This window comes from Anser anser (assembly GCF_964211835.1).
Source record: "Anser anser genome assembly, chromosome: 3".
In the NCBI taxonomy this organism is placed as follows: domain Eukaryota; kingdom Metazoa; phylum Chordata; class Aves; order Anseriformes; family Anatidae; genus Anser; species Anser anser.
In genome coordinates this window covers 75,662,372-75,686,471 of record NC_139722.1, presented here as the reverse complement: position 1 = coordinate 75,686,471, position 24,100 = coordinate 75,662,372, and the positions used below count along the sequence as shown (strand labels likewise).

General features: G+C 39.4%; 1 long non-coding RNA gene across 1 annotated transcript in view; it reads left to right on the top strand.

Annotated features, from left to right (window-relative positions):
• The window catches only part of LOC310897398, a 59,046-nt gene extending 41,150 nt beyond the window's left edge, over positions 1-17,896 (top strand). The window contains exons 3-5 of the long non-coding RNA XR_014582312.1: positions 3,463-3,578; positions 3,874-4,078; positions 5,379-17,896. This is a non-coding gene — a long non-coding RNA (uncharacterized lncRNA). The remainder of the gene's footprint in view (positions 1-3,462; positions 3,579-3,873; positions 4,079-5,378) is intronic.
• Positions 17,897-24,100: the final 6,204 nt, after the last annotated feature.

Below are 24,100 nucleotides of genomic sequence, written 5' to 3'. Positions count from 1 at the left end.
TACTTTATTTGCATGACAGCATTCAATGTTTTTTTGCAATATGTGGAATTTTGCTGTTACTAACCTGGAAAATCTTACCTCTTTGTCAGCAATAGATGAGGTTAAACACGGGAAGGGCATTCAGCAGAGATCTGAAACTTGGCTATAGATTACATGTAATTTTAATTTAAATGTATGCCATTAGTGGGTGTAGGAACACCTTACAAATTCTTGTGATGCAGTGGTGTGTGTCTGGTTTTCCTTTTTTGTTTTCCCTTTTCTTTTTTTTTTCTTTTTCTTTCCTTTTTTTTTTCCCTAACTCCACAATAGTATTTCCTATGACACTTCTAGTTATGTAACAAGAAACAGAAAACAAAATGTAACTTTAAAATTGGATTTTTTTTCTTGATTTCAATGTGCATACAGCAAATGAAATGGAAACTGAAGAAATATTTTAATTAAGCATTGATGTGTATACAAAGAGAGAAAATAAGGTATCATTTTCCTTCTAAGTGGACACAAGATATTTTGTAAATCAAACTGGTTGAAAACCTATGCTGTACCTAGGAAATCCGGGCTTGTGTCGTCTTTGGCACAGTAAATGGTGAAATTGAAATTAAAATTTAGTTGTATTTCTGAGCTCAGATTTTATTTTTATGAACTTTTCTTCTGTTTATTTTCTGCCTTGCATTTCACAGGAAGGAATGTGGCTTGTTAATTACATTGTCTGTGGGTACGTAGCTGTAGAAACCATTAGGAGTGTGCCATGTATCACAATGCTGTGGTGAGCGTATTTCTGTGTGAGCTGGTGGGTGTGAGGCTTTCTGCAGGCGTGAGGTGCACAGGTGATTTTTTGGATTAATCTGAAGGCTTTCAGTGCAAAGCACCGTGTTCCTGCAGTAGGCTTACTACCCCTGTAGAGAGGCATGCTTGCTAGTTTGGAGTGAGCGTGTGCAGCGTTTGCCCAGAAGTATGGAAAAGCCATGTAACCGCCGGGCTTTAGCGTTAAAACGTGTGTGCGCTGGGAGCAGGGAGGCGGGGAAGGGGAAATGGGCATTAGTAAACGAAGGGAAGAAAAATAGAGAGCTCAGATTTCTGGAGGCTGCCAAATGCTGTGTTCCTGCAGAACTCGAACTCAGGAGCTCTGCTGTCCTCGGCTAATGAGGTGACTTCTCCCAGCGGCAGAAGCGTTGAGGGCGGGAGGGCCTGGGCCCTGGTCTGCCATCTTAAGTCTCCCTGTTGCTCGGTAAAGCGAGGGCACACCTCGCTAACAAGCCCATTGCTGCTTTTTTGAGGGTCTGCATTTCTGTTTTTAAATCGTGAGAGGGCACATACTCATTCTTAGCTGCTCCAGACTCCGTTGGGTTTGTGGCCAACTGAAGCGTGTGCTTGTGGAGTTTCATTCAGCTCTTGTTTATCCTCCGTTGGCAAAGCTGTGGGTGGACAGACTCTATGTAGGCCACGATATGGATTTTTTTGAACCTCTCTGGTGTGGTTTTGTTTTTACTCTTCTTCAAAGCATTCTATGAAGGGCTCTGTAATCCATACCGTAACCTCGCCTGGTATAGTAGGGTCTGACGCTATGGATGCCACATGTTTCAAGCCTCGCTGTTGTGGAGAGGAGGTAAGGGATGAGAGCGTTCAGCATCTCCCAGCTTCTCGACAGCGAGAGCCTGAAACCATGTGTCTAACCCACGGCACTTCACTGCGTCACCGTATTTAGAGGTGAGCCTCTAAGGCTTGTACCTGGAGTCTGTAGAGACACAGTGGCATTACCAGGGAGTGCTCAGATTTTACGTGGGCTGAATTGTCTCTCAGAGGTGCCCCTTTCTTCCCAATGACTGTGCATGGAGCCTAGGGCAACTGTACTGGTTTACTTGTACCTACCTAATCTGCAGAAACTCTGGCAAAGCTGATAGGGCCTCCCCAGAGGAACCAGGTGTGGTCATTCAGTGTGTTTGTGGCACCTTGTTAGTGACACCCAGCACTGAGAAGGGGGGATTCGTCTGTTGAAATGCAGCTCTCTGGCCTCCCTTTGTTGTCAGGAAGCAGAACATTTCCAGGGTGCTATTCATCTCTTCCCAAAGTGAAAGTCTACGTTTAGTCAGCAGAATCACATCTGAGAAGTGCAGTTTCTGCCAACTGAATACAAAAGTAGTCCAAACATCTAGCATAGATGTAGGCAACTGTATTTCAGCAGATGACTCCTGCCTTTTGACCAGTTCTTTCTGGCTTCAGTGCCAGCCGATGGCAAAGATATTTTTCAATTGCATTTGAAGCAGAGGGCTTCCCTTCTGTGATAAGCCCATTACTCAAAATAGTAGCACAGAAAAATCAAGGGAAGAATCTTGTTTTCTATGAATCCCTGTTGTCTACGAATGTGTTGAAAGCTAGCGTGGAAGATGCAAAAATGGAGGGTGTTGGTTTAAAAACAAACAAAATATGGACACTTCTCAGGACATGACATTGTGCTTAAATTATTCAGTAATGCTGCTCATCATTATCCAGCAGTTTCTGGGTATAGAAGAATACAGTATTTTGGACATTTTCTGGCAGAGATTTGTGAGTGTGATGGATTTGACGGATTCAGGGAAGGAAGAAACTCTAAATTCTCATTGGGCTGCTCTTTTTGTTTTTGGATTGTGTATGAAAATAAATAAATGCATTTCTTCCTCCAGCTCCCCTGTGGTCCAGTTTTTGAGGGTGCTGAATGGTCTCTATTGTCATAAATATAAGTGATAGTTGAGAGACTTCTGCACTTTGCAAAACTGGTCTCTAGAGAGAGAACTGTTGCAAAGCACTTCCAGAGGCAAAGTTGAACTCCTAGAAACACCTCTGCCCAAGAGTGACTTTTAATACACGATTAATTTCTTTGAATTCAATGTGACCAGCCATGTGCATAGATGTTAATCATGTGCATAAGGAAGTGTTTGCAGGATTTTGAGGGTCCCAGTTATTAATAAGGATAGCCCTATGGAGAATCACTTCTATGCAAAGGATACTTCCCTAGTAATTACTAGGGGAGCAGTTAATACTGAACTAGTCTTTGACTAATACTAGATAATCTGTGCGAGTGCTTAATATTCACATTTGTCTTGAACTTTGGTATAAAGCTATTGATTATTATTAAATCTTAATTTGGGATCAACAGACATAGAAGATTGAGTTCTGCCCTTTTTTTCAAGGTTTGCATTGATGTAATGGAAATCAGAGTTGAACCCAGAATTCTGCATTGGAATTCCGCCCCTAACCCTGTGCTCTGTCATTATCGGTTCAGTTACAGTCTTTACTCCATTAGTGGTTTTATCACATATGGGGCAATTGGGATTTGAGCTCTGCATGCTCTTGTTCTTCGTGTTTCTGTGAGGCAGGTGGAAAAGCAAAGCAGTTCTTCCCTTGTGAGTGCTATTAGAGGCTTCTGTTTCTCCTGTACTTCCTCCTCTCCATCTTCTGTGTTCGGGTAATTCTTTTCTTTCCACTTAGCTTCTGATCCATGAGATAATCAAGCCCACCGTATCTCTGTATCCCACTCTGGAAGATCTGCCTACTTGGAGTTAAGAAGTTTAACAAGAGAGGCTTATGCATTTGTGAGGGCATGGGTAAGAGAAGGGACCTATTGTACACATGTATTTATTTATTTATTTATTTATTGTGCCAATATTGTAATACAAAGGAAAAAAAAGTGATAGTTTTGACTTTGTTCAGCAAAGTTTGTCACCAAGGGGGTGGGGGGGGAGGGGGGGATGGGAGGGGCACAGAAATGTAACAACGGTTCTTTAAGTTTTTTTTTTTAAAGGGGGGGAAAACCATGCTTTCCAAGCTGATTAGCTCGATGGTTACGGATTGTTTCTTGTGTTAGATTTTGATTTTTTTCATTACTTTGTCCTGCAACAGTCAAGGATTTGCCTTCCAGATGCTGTGGAAGGAAAGGAAAGATTGGGTCTAACTTTTAGTTTCAGAGGATCAAATGCAACATGCTGAAAGGGAAGACAGCTGTACCAACCCACTTCAAAGTATGTGGAGCTGCAAACAGAATGCTGGAAAGATGTAAAGCTAAGGAAAACTCAGAATGCTTGGGAAGAAAGAGAGAATGGACAAGGTACATATGCTGTAAAATAGCATTGTAAGCAGTCCTGGGAAAAAAAGTATCTTCCTCAGGTTGTTGCTGACTTGCCTTCCCATCCACTGGCTCATAAAGGTTGTTGAGGAGCTCTTCTGTTCCCATTTGTTTCAGAAAGGTATGTTAGTGTGTGCCGAGGTACAAATTTATGAGCCTTGTTTGAAGTAAAATAAAAGGCTTGCTCTTAAGCATTTTGCTGAGTTGGTGTTTCCATGCAGGAGAGGACATGTGCAGTACTGCGTAGCACAGCTCGGTCTGGAGCTGCTGCTAGCAAGAAGTGAGGTCACTATCTATATTCTAGGGGAAAAAAGCTATCCTGACCAACGTCATGAGGCAGAGCCGTAGGGACAGTGCTGATATTTTAAGTACTTGACATAGTTGCTTTGGTTGGAAAGTGTTACTTTGGATGAATTATGGACTTGCCCTAGAAATAAATTTATCCGAACATTTTAAAAATAGGGATGACTTTTTAATTATTTGTGGGCATTTAGATATTTCAGCTATGTTGCTCATGTAGCATGTATGGTAATGCTATAAAAATGCCTAGAGTGTCAGAAATTGAAGCTTCAGTGAAAAACAGCGGAGAAGTCTCCTGAGTGCATGAGTGACTTTTGAGAGCGGGACTTTGATTAAATAACCATTTTCCTGGAAAACCATCTCTTGGATTTTGGGACTCCAGTTATGGCTCCATGAAGCTGTAGGATAATTCCTGCCATGATGATGCTGTAGCCCTGTTTCCATCTGGCTGCGAGCACAAGATGTTCGTTAATCTGTTCCTCCTGTCCTGGCCCCAGCCCTGAGACAGCGATGCTCCAGCCTACCAGTGAGCATTGACTCAAGGCAGCAGCTGCTGTTAGATGCAGTCAGGTTGTACAGTTGGCTGAGTCCACGCCTGCTTCTTGCTGTTTCCCTGCCCTCGTCAATGGAGAGGGAGCTACTGTGGAAAAGATCTTCCAGGGAGACATCCCCTGGACTGTGCAGGGAGCCTGAGTGGCCTCAGGTGCTCCCTCGACTTTTAGTGGCATTGCCTGGGCAAGAGAGACCCTCGCTGACACAGAAGGAAGGCTCTTGATTTAGAATACCTTCTAAAACTAAAGGAAAATCATAAAGGTGGGAGGATCAAAATGAAGTGAAACTGAAAACACGTGGCTAATCTTTCAGATGAAGTAAAGTAAAAAGTTAGCAGTTTTTCTTTGATTTCTGGTCGAGTGAAGATCTATATGAATCTGCCTGTATTGCCCTGACCTTGTGTTGTATTTTTTGTGTTTGTTTTCCTTAGCTATTCTTCTGTTATTAAAAAAAGAATAAATGAAGCAGCTTCCCTATTCCTGGTCAGCGAAGAAATGTGTATCTACTACCCTTATTACTAATGTACAAGAGGATCTGTGTCTGCCTTCACCTGACCTCACAGTGTTGTCAGAGGTCTGCATTTTACGGCTTCATCACCAGCTTGCCATGGTCTTTGAACATATCACAGTCAGGTGCTTCTCTATAGGAAAGGAGGAGAGCTGCGAACACCAAGTGACATGAAATTGATGATTTATTTATTTTTTAAAAGGCATTGTGTTAATAACATGAAAAAACAGAGGCTGTAATGATCACTAATAAAGCACTAGTATATTAATAAAGCTGCTTTGTGCATTCCCCCCATGGCCTTAAAGTTTCTGTACGATTTGGGCACAATCATGTTTTCGAGTTACTAGTGATAACGCAGAAACCTTGGCAACTCATTGAGCAACAGTTGTGGCTTATGCTGGAGGAGGAGAAGAGGGACACTGTCGGGGTTCGATGGGCTTGAATACATTAGGTTTGTGTGTTTATCACTTCAGTCACAGTGTGATGGCTAATAATGTTGACATTTAAGGTGTTCCCACACATTAGGCAATTGAGCTTGTCTTCCTAAGCTCATTCCTAGTATGTCTGCTAACATGTGGAGTAAGCAACTGTATTTCGTGTGTCAAGCCTTCCACACTGTGTTTTAGTCAAGTCAGCTGAGGGTCCATTAGTAATAGATTGACTCTTACACTGTTTTCTGGTTAGTGTTGGGCCCAGACTTAATAGAGGAGAATTAAAAATAAAAAACAGTGCCATGAAGATCGGAGGTGGAGGAGTCATACATGACAGCAATATGAAATGATAATAATGATAAATAAATGAGAGAGGAAACAAAGATAACCCTCAGATTATACTGGGAAATCAAATCGCTGATAGATGGCCAGTCTTCAAGGGAAAGCTTACTTAACTTAGAGATTAAAGCTGCAAAAGCCAGAAAGCAAAGATAGCAGGGTGTATGGAGATGGCAGCCTCTGCATGAGCATGGACTAAATGTCTATTCTCAAAGATAGTGTTCTTCTGACCTTTTTATAATAATTTTTACAAAATTTACTAAATCTGTATGTAGCTTTTAGGTTAGCATAACCAAGTATTAGGAGTATCTATGTAAGGTAAGCAAATTGACTGTTCTGTTTGTGATCAGGTTAGCTTTCTTGACCATTCCCATGGAAAGTCCTGACTTACGTTTCACTTTTTAATCCTTTTTCACCTGCACTGTCTTTCTGTCATATTTCCTTTAGCTTGACTACAGCCAAGATGGGTTTATGTTGCCTATAATTATTGTTCAGGCTCTGCAGATCCAGTCTGTATATTATTAATCTCTTTCTAGTGTTATGCTTAGTAACTACAGTTTGCAAATGAGTAAGATCAGATGGTAGGTCTCCATTGTAACTGCCCATGCAAGTTCTCCAGCTGTCTTTGGGAAGAAAATTTAATAACCTACAGGTGGTTTCAGCTCTGTGTGACATTGCCAGGAAGGAGACTGGGAGCACTCACACATAGAGGCTGTTAATAGGCAGTTGAGTAAGTGGCCTTCCTCCTGCTTTTCTGCTTTTATTTTCCATTTCCAGACAATATTTAACGTAAGACTCTGTGAGTGCTCCTAGTCTCTTCCAAGGCCAAATCAAAAAAGAGCTTAAAGAGTCTTATCACAGTTTGTCTGGGAAGTGGTAACTAACAGGTGAACATGCCCATAGGACATGAAGTGTCCTCGGTCCCTGGCTGTGTGGGTGGAGCTGTGGTCAGTTCTCTCTGCTCTGCCACTCTCCCTCATTTTAAGGAACACTTGTCTTCTTATGAAGTTCAGTAACTTATTGAAAATGCAACAAATGTTGTACAGGCCAAACTTTGCATCGGATAACTCAAGGCTGTTGCCTTCAGTATTTTGGGGATGTTGGTGGATTTTTGTTGTTGTTGTTGTTTGGTTTTGTTTTGTTTACGGTATGTGAAGGACTGCAGCACTTTCTTGCAATGGGACTTTTGAGTCCAGATGACAGTGCTGTGGCCCACACAGGGTTTTAAGGCAAATCATGGAAATTGCACTGGATTTTGGTACTGGTACGTGAAATAGGCTGATTCCTGATATAGAGATACTTGTTTTCAGAAGGTCCTATTTGGACATTCAGCATTGTTGTACCACTAGTCCTTTGGCTTGCGTGGCCTGTTAGTGCATGGTATGCCACTATTTTTTTTTCAAACTGTATATGCTTGAATTAGCATGAGGAAGTCTGAAAGTGCTTGGGATTTCACTGTAGTATCTAAGAACTACATGCTAAGATTTAGGCAGAGAGTCGAAGATGCACATGAGATGCAGGATTTGACTAGATGGGAAACCTACAGCTGGCACAGCAACAGTGGCAGTGTGAAGATGTAAAACTACACAGGAGGACAACTATGACCTAGACACACGCCTTCCTCTGCTGCATCTCGGGGAAGAGACCCACTGCTCTTTGTCTGCATAGATAGACAGAAAGCTACAGGTAGTCATCTTCTCTCTGCCCTGTAAAATATGAAATCATGGTCTTGTCCAGTGGTAGCCAGTATTTACGAAGAAACCTCAATTACAGTGCAACTAATACTGCACATGCAGATTTGGAAGGGTTTTCGTGAGGATGTGAAGCTGCTAAATCCAAGGAGGGGAAGAGACTGATGCAGCTATACATATACAGACGTGTTGTCTGGAATGCTTTTATCAGGTTTTGAAAGGCCAAAGCATCTATAAGATCCTTAATCTAGGCCTTTGCATCTAATGATGTGAATGGCTTCGAGTATGCAGCTTCTTATAGGATGATCTTGGCAGGTTGCATTTATTCTGTAACTACAACCCAGCCTCGGGTGTCAGCATTCTGGAGATTTTGTGGTAGGACAAAGTGTTCCCACCTTCTCCTTGTATCACTTCCAGGTAAACAGAGATTAATTAGGAACTGGCTATGCCTGGCTGGTTTTTTAAAGGCAGATGTGTGACACTTTTACCCTTTTTTAATCGTTAAAGAATGATAGCAATCATTTTTGGCTGGGAAACTGCAGAATAAGCACTGCTAATCCTAAAGCATTATGTATTTTTAATTTGGGATTATAACAGACTACGAAGGAGAAAGGAACAAAAATTGTAAAGCTCAACATGAAGGAATATTTAATTTTATTCAGGAAAGATTTTGGCAAAATCCCCTGGATCTGCACAGAACCTACAGATTTAAGATGTCTTTGCACAGCCAGAGGCTGAGATCATGGCTGTCTAACTACAGTTGGATATTTTCATATCTGCCAAGTTTAGCCTTAAATAAATAAATGAAAAAAGGTCATGCTTCATGCTTTGTACAAACTCTTGAAACGGTTCTCACTTAATATTCAGGGGGATAGTGACCTCCCTTTGAAGATACTGTCCTCCTGCTCAAAATCCTGCATGGAGCCAGGAAAGTAGCTGTTTAAATGAAGCCATGAAATGTTTGAAGGTACTTTCTGGAATCCCTTAAAATGACCCCGGTTCAAGAAATGTGCCCTACTTACTGCCAGGAGTGCAGTAAAGTCAATCACTGGAAATCTATTAGTTGTGGGCAATTGCAAGCACGTTACCCAACATTAACCCACAAAAAGGAAAATTAACACAGTTAAGAGCAGTTCTTGCCAGAAAAAGATGAACAAATAGGAGCAGAAGCTGAGTGGGAAGCTTCTAGCAGCAGGAGGGGGGGACGGTAGAGATCATCTGTTCAGACGTGCTTTTTTACTTCTCTCCCCCCGCTACTCTCCAGGTATCTCTATTTCTCTCTCTCTCTTTTTAAAAAAAAAAGACTTATACAAATATACCCGATAGCTACTGTGAAATCCATAATAAGGATCAACTAGCCAGGAGGCAGTTTTCAAGGACCACTGTGATGAAGGGGGATGTTTTTAGAGTGAGGTCATGTCCAAAGGCAGCCTCAGCTGATGGCAAGCTTGTACATGAGCACTGAATAAGCACCTTGTCTTGCGTGGTCCCTGCTCCAAAGAGCCTGCAGTCTTGTAAATCTGACACATACGTACAGGGCTGGTTTCTTTAAAATGTCTTGTTTCAGTTTTTGTGTGGTGGTGTTTCTTTCAAGTCATTGAGCTTTTCCTTCTATGTCTCCCTCTATTTATGCATCTCTTCTCTGTTTTGGTAATCCAGCAAGCCAGTTTTATGCAAAGTACTTCTCTTTACCACGCAGAAATACTACTAAGTCCTGAGCAGACAACCAAGAGGGGACAGAAGGGAAGCAACAAGCAGGGGACAGAGCGTGTTGTGGTGGGCCAGCAAAGCAGGCAGGAAGCACGAGCCAAGGAAGTTCTGTCTCTGTGCTCCTGCCTTCTACTTTATGTGCTGTTTTCTGGTACTATTTCCCATTTCCTCAGAAATGCCTGTCTCTGTGGTAGTCAGCTGCACCTGTGCTTTGTGATAATGTTGCTGTTCAAACGGCGGGATGGAAGAGGACATGTAGGTGAGAGGAAAATATCTAAAGCCAAACACACTGAAGCAGGATTGGGCCAGAATGTTTTTCTTCAGAGCTTCTAAGTCAAAAAAGCTCAGAAAAAAGTCTCTTGCCATGTTTTATGTTCATAGTCATGGCAAACCATGGCAAGATGGCAAACCATCTTAGGTGGCATTTGTTGACCTTTGATGCAATGGCCTGTGTTTGCAAATGCACATGGACTGCTCAAGTCTTTGTAGGTATGTCATGACTCAGCCTGAATGTTACAAATTAGTTTATACAAACTCAGCTGGGACATAGGTCTTGGTCCAATCTGGTATGGTAAGGTGGCCCTTTGCACTATGTTAGCATTTGAGGGTGTCTCTATTTCATTGACTTTAATAACCTGTCTCTTTTTACTAAAAGCAAAAGTCAGTTTATTTATTTTTGAAAGTAGTTGTATTAAACATACAGGATATCTTGTTTCATCATTCTTTCTTCTTTTATTGCTTGAATGTACTTTTCTTTAAAATAAACTTAAAATGTTCATCCTTTATTCTGCTGTGAAAAGTCTCTCATCAAAAAAGAAAAAAAAGAAAAAAGGAAAGAAAAAATCATTCAGTCATTGAAGCACCTTGTTGGGGTATTTAGAGAGACCTGTTGATGGTGAAGGAGTATTGTTTTAGGATGGTTGGGGCTGTTTTTTTGCTTGCTGCTGCCCAGTAAATCTAGTGGAGGGAGAATAAATCCACATGGTGATGATTTACTGTATTGTTTTTGGCATCATGCAGGGGAATTTACCACAGATAAGTGACTTGGGTAAGTGCTGCTGAGGAGGACACAGATAAGACTCTAGCAGTAGAACACATTTAATGCAGAGTTGTTTGTTTTCTTTTTTTTTTTGGATCTTTGTTTGGAGATCTCTGCTTTTAGTTGTGGTGGTGGGTAAAATGTGTGTCTGTGCTCCAGTGTGGCTCTTGAAACACGAGTTTAAATTGCTTCCTCACGATAAAGACACAATATGTGTTTCTAGACAGATTTATTGAGTATGGAAATCCTGGAAAGTTTCCAAACTGGGAATGCCGTGACTTCATTGCACCCTTCACAATATTTCTGGTGTTTCATCTTGGATCCTCCCTTTTTATTTATTTATTTATTTTTGTCTCTAAAATGACTCTCCACATTCTGTGGCAGGACACTGGCTGTGCTTTCCTTCTCTCCAATTGCTTATGCCTAATTTAGGAAACCTAAATTAGTGCTGTGATAATGTAGTACAATGTAGTGATTTTTCTTAACCATTTCTTTCATCCTCCAGATGTCTCTGGAGTACCACATGGTACAGAAAGTTTGTTTTTAAATGAGTGCTGGGCCGGAATATATAAATTCTGTAACTACTTGGATGTCACTTGGAGGAAAAATCTTGTAAGGACATCACTGGAAACTGCTGGCACAGCTCTACTTTTCAGTAACTTTCAGTATTCTTAACTTTTCACATTTTATTAGAAAATAATAAAGGACATTAAGTAAGTTCTCATCTACTTCAGATACTTGCATAAAAGTGAATGCCATGCTGGTGTTGTTAGAAGTGTTGGTCAACTGTGCTGAGAGTTATTAGAGACGGATTCAGTCTGGAGCATGGTGTTTGTAAAACTCCACAAGTTAAAACTAAATCCTTGCATGTTTTTGATGTTTGATATAACAACATGCCTACATAGTATTAATACCAGTTTTTTTTTTTTTATAATTAGCTTTTTGTTCCTTTTATTTATGTCAGATTTTGTCTCAGAAGTCTCTTATTTAAATGATGACCAGACATGGTGAGTCTTATGCTATCATGACCAGCCCCTCACCTGAGGTCAGAAGCTATTAACTTCTTCAGCTGTTTCATCAGCTCGGTGAGATTGGTAACAGCAGACCTTCTCTCACAATTTGCTAAGCACTGAAGTGCACAAAGATGACTAGGCAGTGCTGAACTAAACCCAAATGTCTTTTTGTGCTGGCTACAGGTTGTCATAATTACACCTATCTTTGCTCATCTTGTTTTCTCTTGTTTTTTCTCCTCTTTCTAAATCTAGTCCGATTTGCTCACAATTTGCTTTCTAGATGAATGATCACCATCTTGTCAGATTTGGGACTTGGTAAGAAGCAGGGTTCGGAACTGAAAAGGAAGAAGAGATGACTTTTGATGTCACCTTCATCTCATTCTGCAAACCTAATTATCATATCCACATAGTGGTGTGTTGCATTTGGACATTTGTATTTTAAAATAACTTAAACTCAGGAGTTTTTCTGTCAGGTAGCAGAAAATGAGAAGCACCTGCTCAAAAAAGCTAATTGAATTATCCAGGTGGAGCAGATGATACTTAGTAAGAGTTGAAGGATGTTCTAAAAGGATGTGGAAAACAATTATAAGAGTGTAGTGAGATTATATATATATATATATATTACTAATAGAGTTTATGATTTGCTGCACTTGTTAAGTCTTAGCTCTCTCTGTGAAAAGGCTGTTTTTTGCCTTTCTTTCACTTATTTCAGAATTTCTCAGCTTGACTGTTGGTATTAGTTAACTGCAGGACAGAACTCATCTAACTACCAGAAGAGATAGTTTGAGTAGTAGGTATTTGTAGAAATATACAATATTTTTGTTTCTTGTTTTCTTATTTTTTTTTTCTTCTTAAAGAAGATGATTTCTGCTAGCCTACCAGAACTGATTTTAAGTTGGTGATTCATCGTATATTGATATATAGCCCTGTTCTCCAAATCATGAGTTAAGTGTAATACTTTGAATTTGAGTATATGTAGTAATAGCATTTTACTTCTGAAACCAATGTTTTTTTCTGACATGGCACAGAATATAGTACATGACATTAAGCTACATCCTTATGTAGTGAAAGCCATCAAAGTTAGAGGTGTTCAATTGGCCAGTACAATCGGGTTCTGCTTAACTACTCTAGAGCACCAGTTTGATACTGCTTGGGAAAACAAGATCGGGATGAACATTCATCCATCATTCATCCAAGGGTCTCACCCTTGCATGAGGTGGTGAGAGGCCTACTGTGAATATTCTTGGTGTGCTGGTTAAGGTGATTGAGTTGGCTGTGGCATGAGATTCTAAGCAACACTATGGGAAGAAATGTTCATTTTGAATATACTGCTTAATAAATGTTTGTTGAACAATTTTTTTTTTTGTAGTAAACTTCTACAGCATTTGAATATTGTCATTGTCTTTCCATGGAAGTTTTACATTTCAAACACCTTGTATGTGTTGCGAGAGTCCTTTCACTTCAGGAGACAAATTACTGGGTTATCCTTATTGTGAGTGGGCTTCTTTCTTTAGCAGAAGTTGCAAACAGACATGTTTTCTATTTTGGCAGTTTCATCTTCATGTTATTCTGGAAGTCAGTCCTTTTTTTTTTTTTTTTTTTTTTTCTTCCAGTAGCGGATCATTTCTTTTACGGTAGCTCAAACAGATGTTTTATATCATGGCTACTGACTTCTCTTGCTTCTTGCCTAAGTGACAGACAGTATAAACAACCTCTTCCTCTGTGGAAAGTCCTCTGGATCACCATGGGATGAGAGGAAGGGAGATGTGGTTTTTTTTTTTTAATTATTATTATTATTTTTAATAATATGGACATGTGAGGCATGCCTTCTGTTGTGTGTACTGGAACTATCTCTTGGAGGAGCACTATCACTAATGGTAGTTCCCTTAAGAGACAAGATGGTCTCTTAAGGGATTTTGTTCCTTTCATGTTTTCAAGTGTAAGTAGAGTTCAAAGAGGTAGTTTCTGCCTGCAGTTGATGCCAGGACAACATTGGAAAAGAGAAGATTAGATGCTTCTCAACTTACGTTATTTAGGCTTTTCTTGTATCCTAAGAACAGACAAAATACAGTCTGAGAAATGTTACCTGCTGTTTCCCGGCAAGCTCACTGGATGTCCAAGTGGTGGGTAGGAGGTCGAGCTTTTCTGGCGTTCCAACACCATGGAATGATGCTTCTTTCATTTGTTGCTTACAGTCCTCGTGGCATTTATTTCACTGAGAGTTTTAATAATCCTTGTTAGTTGCACAGGTTTTCTCCATGTGGTGTCTGTGCCCTAGTAGAAACTAGGTACAGTTAGGTGAGATGTGCTGCTTGGTGTGAATTGTGAAAGAAACGTAATATCATGGAAAAAATGTGATCCCCAGTTTTACTGAGGTCAGGATATCACAGAGCAGACATGTTTCTGTTTTCTATCCTGGAGTCTGCTCATATCACTGCATATGTGTACTGATACCTCTTGCAATATGTATTGAAGACAGGCAGTCATTTCTAGGGGCTTTGCTTTCAACAAAGTCTGATATACAGAGGTCTCGTATACTTCTTCAGTTTTGTCTTGCCCCCAAACTCCCTGTTTTGCAGAAATGTGTAAAGGTGGCTTGATAGTCCTGCTGGAAAAGTATGGTTCCCAGGCTGTTGAATGACAGCTTCCCCTGTGGGCTGTTTTTATCTGTGTTAAAATGATGTGGTTGCCTGAAGAGATCCCCGACTTTGGCACTATCTCCCAAAAGTGGAAAGTGGACTCTTTTCTCACATCTTCTTGGGACCCCATACCCTTTGCTGTAAGTCACAGCATTGGTAGGCGCCATCATGCCAAGTGCTGTACCGACACAGGTCTCATAACAGCTCCTTCTTCAAAGAGTTTGCAAGGTGAAAACAAACAAACAAACCCTGGTAATAACATGAATGTTGAAGTAAAACGGGGTTCTGGACGGATGCAGGCCCTTCTTGAACTGTGCGGTTTGTTTCACTCTGTGCTAAGCAGAAACCCCATGGCTTAGTCCTGAGTTTGGAGACTTCTCAGTATTTGAAATGCTGAGGTTTGTGTCTCTGTTTATGCTTCTGTCTCCAGGTATGAGTTTGCACCAGTTCTTCAGGACTAGTGTAAGCTCCCGTGTGGCAGTATCACCACAAGTATGATGAGCAGTATCTGCGGTACAAAGTGTAGATGTGAACTTCTGTTCTGCATCTGGTGAGAGAAAGAGAAGCCATTTAAAGTGACATTTAAGCTGGAGAGGTCTTTCATAAACATCTTTGTGAGTAATAGCAACTTTCTGCACTGGTTGGGGGGGGCTGTACTGGAGCTTTCCCTGAAAAGCCCAAAGTACTTAAGCCTTGCTTTTGATCCCATCCCTCCAACATCCAGCATGCTGCCTTTGGCAGGAGTTTTGAGGGCCCTAACAACACAGAGGTCTTTCTCCTTAATTCAGTGTTTTGGCTGGCCTGTGTTTTACATACTTGACCCAGAGCTTTTAGGCCCCTCTTACATTATTCTCTCCTTAGGCTGCATTATGAAGTGCTTGCCCCAAACATTAAAATTGTCCCTTTTTCCTTTTTTATCTATGAAATGAAAGTATATTCAGTTGAAGTTTTGAAGTTTAGGTCTCTTTGTTCCTCATGTGATTACTAAATTTTTATTTTTTTAAAGATTCTTTTTTTCTGCTCACTTACCCAAGCATCCGTCAGTCAAAGAATAGGGTGAACTTATTCACTGAGGGGGAAACCTGTGGTGCCTACTGATCTCAGCGGCTAGTTTTTGGCATGCTTAACACTACAAAACATCTTTTGGTCCTTGCTCTGCTGCGTACAGCACTGGACTGCTTGAGGCCTGACTGCTGGCAAGGGCAGTGGTATAGCTCCTTCTTCCACAGGGCATGTGGTGGTGAAATGGAAAGAGAGTGGAAAACTGGTTAATGTTAGGTAGGGAGTAGCTGAAAGAATGGTCTGCTTGTGAGGAGTGCATTGCTAGAAAGGCTGATTGGGGTGTCCGGGGCTGAGATGGGGCATATTTGGCTGGCTTGGGGTGGGAGATTAAATAGTGACAGATGGTTCACATGGTTTTCTAATGCAGGAGAAGGTATGAAGCACGTCTGTGTTCGTGAGAGAGAGCGCCAGAGCTCGGAGGATTGATTACGTGTGAGAAGCTTAACATGTGAGCACAGTGTTTGTGTGCAAGCATGCAGAGGCAAGAGCGTTTGTGTCAAAGGACGTGTGTGTGAGAACTTGTCTAGCTCTGTGTGCGTGTGTGTACAGAAGGGAGATTCTTATGTTGTAGAAAGAGAGGACGAGTACACGTTTGTGTAGGCTGGTAAGTTTTGTTGTGTTTTTTTTTTTTAAAAAAAAAGCTGATGTAACTTCCCTCACTGTAAAACTATAAATGCTGCAAAGATGTATTTCCCTGCTGAAATGCTCTTTCCTGCAAATATTATAAGTTCTTGAAACATCATTATTTTTAATAAAGCATTCTGTCAGATGACATAAAAATTTCTCTTCTGATATTCTGAAGTACGATGAAGCCAAGTTTCGCAGTACATACCTAAGTCATAACATATAGAAGGCACTTAATTTGTGGACCATTACAACATACTCTGGGTCATGTTATGGCCAAAGGCTGTGACTTAATTTACCCAAACAGTATTGTAGTAACATTGAAATGCACTTCCTGAACTCTTACTGTTTTTTATGGGCTTTTTTTTTTTTTTTCCACAGTAAGAAAACAGTCAAGTCTGTACATTTATTGTGCAATGATGAACAAGAATCTGATATTGCTGACAGTCTGTCAGGAAATTTTGGTTCTATCCAGAGTCTTCCAGTCATGTTATAAAGTATAGCAGCGTGTAGTAGCATTTCACTTAGCTAGATTACTTGGACAATACTGATATGACATGAAAGTAATTGTGGAAGATGGTCATGATTATACCAAAGCTTTATGACTTCCTTACAAAAGTGTTGTTCAATCAGAATACTTTAGAAGAGCAAAAGCAATTAAATAACATTTGGACAAATTAAGAGTACGTCTTATCAAAATCAGTTTGATGTTATTCTCTTTCTGCTGCAGTCTTTCTTGTGTATTTTACCATCCTTTTCAGACCTGAGGCGTTCTTCCTCTTAATTCATGATCAGCACCTTAGACTCGTTCTGAGAAATATGTGCAGTCCTGCAGTCCCTAACTTCTTCCAGGTATAATATAACATCTCCTCAGAGGTTGTTCTGCTTTTGTGGGGGTGGGGTGGGTTGGGTTGGGTTGTTTGTTTGTTTTAATTATAGGTCAGCCTTTGAATTTGCTCCTCTGTAATTCTAATTGACTAAAACAAAAGCAAAAAATCTGTGAAAAATTAAAACTCCATCCTATTACTAAGATTCTAGTTGCAGAGATTAATCTAGGAGCAGTAGGTTGGGAGCAGGAAACTGAACATATTTTAAGGATGGCCTCACTTTGGCTCTTAGCATAGTGAACACATTGTAAACTTTTTTATTCTAATATATATATATAAATAGTGTGCCAAGAACAGCTAGAGAGAGAGGTGTTGAGAATAAAGTTAGGCTATTCTTTTTTTAACTTATTAGATAGTCTGACACGTTACAGTTATGTGTTCTGCTGCAGTCATACTGCTCCCCCATCAGCTAAGCAGGGAAAACTGTTCAGTGGGAAGCTTTCGAGCCAGATCTGGGTACTATGAGAAGTCACCTGGGGAGTCCACAAACAGCACTGCCATTCCTGTCAGTGCCACAGCAGTGCCCTTGTATGCTGCCGAGAGCAGTTGGCTCCCAAAAAAGTTGTAGTTGAGGTAGGGAGAAAGGTCTCGACTCCTCAGGGACAAAAGGGTTGGTGTTGGACAGCTGATAGAACTGCAGTCTCGAGAAAACTCGGATGCTGCCAAAGAACAGTCAAGAAGTCCCTGTGTGGGTAAACAGGATGGTGGGGGCAGTCCCTGACACCTGTCAGCAAAGGATTGATTTCTACTCCGGAGTGGAAAGATTGCTCCTGCCTGGTTTGAGTGAATATTCTCATTGTTCACATTTAGTAATTTTGATTGATACTAAATTCATGATGACCTCAGTGCAACTACATGGGGAATAAGCTTCTTGAGTTGGTTTACATTGGTGGGGGAGGGAGGGAGGAAAAGACTGATTAAAGACATAATTGCTGCCCTTGGTGCTGTTATATGCACAATGAGTTCCTGAAGATGTTTCTGCCATGAAATTAAATCTTTACTAAAATGTTTCTGCCTTTTGTCCTGTCCTATCACATCACTCTTGCATTGGGAACAAAATAGATTAGTTACGAGTGCTTGGTATTGCCTGGTTTAGCACCTTGCTTCTTGACAGAAGGTGCAGATGATCAGAGTTGGCAATTACAGACTCAGTGGATTTATGTGGGTGGGTGTGGTGATTTATTTATTTTTTAGGGGGAGGGACTTTTTTTTTTTTTAAATCTTCGATCAATGGTTGGCTTCCTTTTGGTTTTAAGAGTTAACCTACCTTAGTGAACCCTTACCAAAGTCAACAATAGGACCCAACCCAACTTTGCAACTTCCATCTCATGTTGAGTTGTATATAACCACAGAAAGTAGCCCTATATGGACAAAAAGCATTTATATGCTATTTGGGAGCACGTTAATGGAAGTTATAGTGGTACAATATCTATTTTAATTGCTGAAAACTGAAAAGATTGTTCAGATTAAAAATGGTTTCTGAATTTATTCTGATCTTCCATTTTTAACTGTGAAATGAAGGAAATTCATCTTGCTAACTGATCTCAAAACTGACTTGCTGTTAGCAAGTTCTGTGGTAGTAACTGGCCTTTTCCTGCCTCCCCAGACTCAAAAGATGCAACTTCCAAAGCACAACGGAAGTGAATTTCTTTTTTTCATTTCTTTTATTTAATTCTGGTTGGTGCTGAGTCTGTGCTGGTATCTTAAACAAACAAAACTCAATTGGAAGCCAAAATCAAACTTTTGTGAGAAGCAGAGGGAAAATGGTGTAAGTTTATGAAAATGCTGATTGTCAACAACGTTTCTACATGCCACTGAATTTAGTGGACAACTCTTACTGACTTCTTCAGTGGACTTTGAATCAGACCCTGTGTGCTTGTTTTAAAATATTTGATGCAGCATATGCATGTTGCAGAAAACATTGTTTAAATGTAGGAAGGGTGGAAGCAGCTGAAACGTGCTGCAATCCTTGCCAATTGTCTTGGGAAAAAAAAAAGGAATATCTAATGAAATATTACACTGTTTAACTGTACACATCCTGTTCCTATTAAAGCTCGCTTATAAACATTTCAGAACTATTTCATATAGCTTATGGAATTCATACAATTTTACATATACTGGTACTACAACCTGTCTTCAGGGTTTTTGATTCCACTGTGTCTGTTACTATGAAAAGGGGATTTGTCAGGTGCTGGCTTCTGTTAGAAAATTCATAGCTTGTGGTAATCTGACTTGTTTCGCTGTTACAAAGTACATAAAATTCTATTTTGTAAATTTTTAAGGGTGACTTTATAGAAACAGAAGTCTAGAGCTTTTATCCCTGTTACTCTGGGATTCTGTGCTGCAGCATCGTGCTCTTTTACATATCTAAAGACAGGCCAAAATGCTGGAGTAGTTTCTGCAAAGTTTGGGTAGAGAGTTGGGGCCTTGGTCTGAAAATCACCAAAGCTTTTGCTGAATGGCTCAGTCTCTCCATTTTACTTTCGAGCCTCTGCCTTCTGTATGCATTCAGTGGTTTATTATTTATGTGTCAGTGGTGCTTAAAAGCTGCAGTCGTGAACTGGGATGTCAATATGCCTCTGGACTTCATGCAGATTGAAAAGATTGGTTTTGACCTTGGTTTTGAAAATCTGGTGGTACTTTCTCTTTTTTTTTGACTCAAAGTAATATTTGATATTCTGAAATGCTTGTCTGAATTACAGCTAGTCTTTCTGTCTGCGTGTTTTTTGATAAATGGCAGTTTTACTTACTTAACTATTGCTGAGTATTGTTACCTATTTTTAATGTCTGTTAAGTGAACTTTCTGTCATTTTACTGTTCCAAACCTAAACAAATGTTTTAACTTTCAGATTGGACCATTTATTTATTTTTTTCCCCCACAATCAGGACTAGTAAAATTTGCTGAAGTGAAATGATGATGACTTTGTTGTTAAGTTATAGCACAAAATTGCCCCATTTAGAGAGCAAGTACTGGGATCTTGCTAATGTTTAACCACTAGAAATTATAAGGAAGCCCTAAAGTGGGTTTTCGATTGATCTGTGAGATTACAGTGGAAAAAGTTTTGAATAGCCAAGCCAGGTAAAAGGCAACCTTATATAAGCCTCTTCTCTTCTTCTTTCATAATTATGGCTTTTTTTTTTTTCCCTTCTATTTGAGGGAAATGGGGACTTCTCATAGCATAACATAATATGTGATGATTTTAACTGCAGTTACAATGAATCAATTAGAGCTTTCAAAACTTCAGTCATGCAAAATAGGATGGCATTTCAGGGTAAGACAGAGAATATAATAAAGCATAAGAGCTGTCAGCACAAAGTACTAGAAACAATACAGGAAAAAATATTTTCCCAGAATACAGGATTAAATCTGACTGTCTGAACATGCTTGAGTATATTCGCAAGACTACAACTCATTCAAAATTCTAAGAGCCTTCCCCTGTAGTTTTTGATTTGGTCTTGTAGGAAAAGCATGGGCAAGTTTCTTTTAAAACCAGATGTGTTACGCACATTCTCACATAGGAAACAATATTTCATAGTTCCTTGCTCAAAAGAAAAATAAGATCTGACAGTATTGGGTATGTGTCAATATAGAAGTCTTAATGCTCTACAATAAAGCCCAGACTCTGAAATCTTTGTTCATACTGAGTAATTTCCTATTTTACAATTAGCCAACAGAACTCCTCTGGAGTAAAGACTGGTACTTACTGAGAATAAACATGTGTGTATTGGTCTTTGTTAATTGTAAAAGAATAAAGTTTTCATATTTGCATAGCTGAAATGTTAAACCTTCCAAGGGTGAAAGAGCAGTCAACTGTAAAATCCTATTTTTGGTGGTTTTGTCATAGACTTCTATAGGATCTTTGTCCTTAGTCGCTGTCGACCTTTTTGAACATTCTCTCCAACTGCAGTGTTCCATGGTTATGCTCTAATTTTGGGTCATTCTTTGTGGCCAGGGAACTTCCTCTCCTCTGTGGGATGTACCAAACAGCTGGATGCTGGATATCCAATTAATGAAAGGGAAAATGGCTTTGGGAGAATCGCCTCTGGAACGTGGAGAAGGGAACTTTTTAGTATGTATAGGAAAGATGACATTTCCTTTAGGAAAAAGTTATGCTGAATTTATTAGACAAGTAACCAATACAGTTCTATAGACTTTCTTTGATGACGTTAATTATTCAGTAGAAAATAATGTTATTTTTATGGGTTTTCTTTTAAAATTAACCTAAAAGGTTTTACAGTGAGGATAATATTCTGTACGAACTTTCAGGACATGGACTTTACCCCATAAGAATTGTTATGGTTCATTCAAAATATCCTTCAAACTTTCCATTATAAATACCTTCTATTTCCCTCTGGGTTTGTTCTGGCAAAACTGAAGTCCATTTAACTTCTTACTTTTTTAATAAGGTTAATAGCTAATTCGAAAACGTTGGCAGTCTGTTAGATAGGGAGTGAATGATATTCTTTTGTGTCCTGCAGTAAGTTCTTTGGAAAAGAGGAGTGCTGGACAAAGCTGGACACATCTTGCAGAACCTTGCTGCAGTTATCTGTTTGAATGTAAAACCCACTTGTGAGCAGGTCTCAGATTTGGCTCTCTTAACTCTGCCGCCTTAATTGTTAATTCTGACCTGAATTTCCATCATATGTGGCAAAATGCACACATGCGTGCATAGGGTTGCTATTAGCTAGGGTTTAGCTGTTTCCCCATAAGCATTCATGGGAGGGCATTTTCTCAAATAAGCATCTTGTTTTGCTGTGGTAGATCTGAAATGAAGGGTGCACTGGGGTAATTCATGCTTTTATTATGCTACGTGGAATGGAGTTCTTTATGTTGGGGGTAAAAATTAAGAATCAATTTTAAGCTGGGGCATGTAGGCCCACCGATTGTTGGGGAAGATATGAGTTGAAACCTTTGAGAAGCTAATGGGAAAGATATGACTGAAAATAGAACATTTTTAACGAATACTTTACCCTGCACAGAAGTGTCCCTATGTATTTATTAGTTGACAGCTATAATATGTAGACTTGCTTTAGTAATTTCAAGAATATTATTTTCTTGAGAATTTTGTTGCAAAGTAAGTATACATTGAAAGGTTTGTATCTATAGATTTTAAAAGAAAGTCATAGTTAAGTATAGAACTACTGTGTGTGTTAAAACTCCTTTTCCTTAATAGAAGTTCTTACTGTGCCTCCTGGGTTCTCAAATACCTGGTAATTAAAATCTTGTGGTACAATATAAATGTGTGTTCATGCATTTATATAACTGACTAGTAATGGGTCTGTATATGGCTACAGATGTGCCATGTATCAAAAGTACATTAGTGTCTTTTGAGAATTAATTCTGTACTATATACATTAACATTTATTTTGCATTTCTGTACACTATAAAGTACTTCTGCTCCAGCAGAAACACCTTCAGAACACAAAAATGAGTATGTGAAAGCTGTGCCGTTTTCTGTCTTTATTGGTTGGTCTGATAACTGTTTTCCCTATAAACTGTTTATATCCTGTTTATATACCACAGCTACAGTATCCTAGTTGTTACAACAATTATGGAGGTATCTTGCAAAGCATCCATCCAAAAATCCACTATTTTTCGCTGCATGTGGTTACCTCAAAATGTCTAACTGTATTTGCTGTCCTCTTTTCCATTGTATACTCTGAGTCTCAGCATATTGCAATCCTGTAGAAGTCAAAAGGTGTAGAGGAATTAGTTGTCTATTGGAATGGGACATTGCTTTGGGTATAAAAAAAACAATAATAATTAGATGTGTTTTGCTTTTTTCCAAGACCACAAATATTTGTTTATCTGTATACTTTGTTCTGAGGAAATGTCTGCCCACTGTCACAGAACGTGACTTCTTACTGCCTCTGGTAAGTTTTCAATATTAAAGAGGGGAAAATTAACTCTTGCTTATGTATTGATGTTTATCTTAGTTGAAGATCTTGGCTCAAGAAAGCTTTTTTGGGGTACGGGTTCAGGGTCAGTACAAGAAAGCCTACATAGAAAAATACAGCTTTCATATCTGACTCACCTTATGGGCTGCCTAAAGAGAGTTATCTTCCTGTTGTCTTTGGAAAACTAGGGCATGATATGCTCATCCTGGTTTCTGTTGCCTTTACAAAGGAAGGGCATGGCTAACAGGGAAGTTCGGCCCTGCTACTGCTTGCCATTTCTGCTAATGGAATCTGTTGATGAAGGTGTGAGTTAAAGTAGTCTCTCAACTGTCTTCAAGTTATCCAGAAAATGGAACCCTAGATGTGAATGCTTGACAGTGCTGTAAATGTGACTGTAGACTGAAGGTGTCTGGGGAAGTTTCCTAGTGAAAGATGTGGGTTGCTATGGCCTCTTAACCATGAAAAGCAATAAGGCTGGGTTTCTACACTTGCTGTTGGGAGTTGAGTGGCTAAGTTACCTTTCCAACATATAAGTGCTTTTCAAAAGTTTCAATGCTGTTTGGAAGCTTTATCATTTCAAACTGCTGTATATAAACGCTGAGGCGTTTTTCAAGTCTATCTATCAAAAGTAAAAACCCTATTGAAGGAAAACTGAAGAAATGACAAGCAAAAGTTAATATTTATTAACTTTGCTTCTCGATCGATGTGTATATCCGATGATATGCTCTCTGACCTTCCCTGTCCTTTGTAACAAAACACTTAACAGTATAAATAAATACTGCCTGTTTTATGTTTTGTGACTGAATTCACATGGGTGGTGTCCAGGGCTCTAATACAATCTTGTTGCAGGGCATGAGATGAAAATACTGATAAAAAGAGAAGACAAAAAGCAACAGCAAACTTAATTTGACCCTTAATTAGTGTAATACTTACCATTAAATTTCACCTTTTCAGATAAAAGACAATGGAATTGTTCTGATGATAAAATTGGTCTGAAATTGATTGGTATAATAATTGGAATAATTGATTGGTCTGAAAGAAGACTAAATTTTTCTTTATTGTTTACATTTCTTCTTTCCCTCCAAGTTCAAAGGAAGAAATGTGTTCTAACTGAAGACTGTTTCTAAGGAAAAATTATGCCTAGAACTTCAACTGTTTCTACAGGTTCAAGTAAATTTTTTTTTGTCAAAGAAATTTTCAGACAGCTCTAAAGTTCTTAAATAATTTACAGTACATAAAATAAGAAAAAAGTAATTTTTTTTCTAGCTGACATGAACATTAAACCCATTTTTCCTTTATCCATTATGGTCTT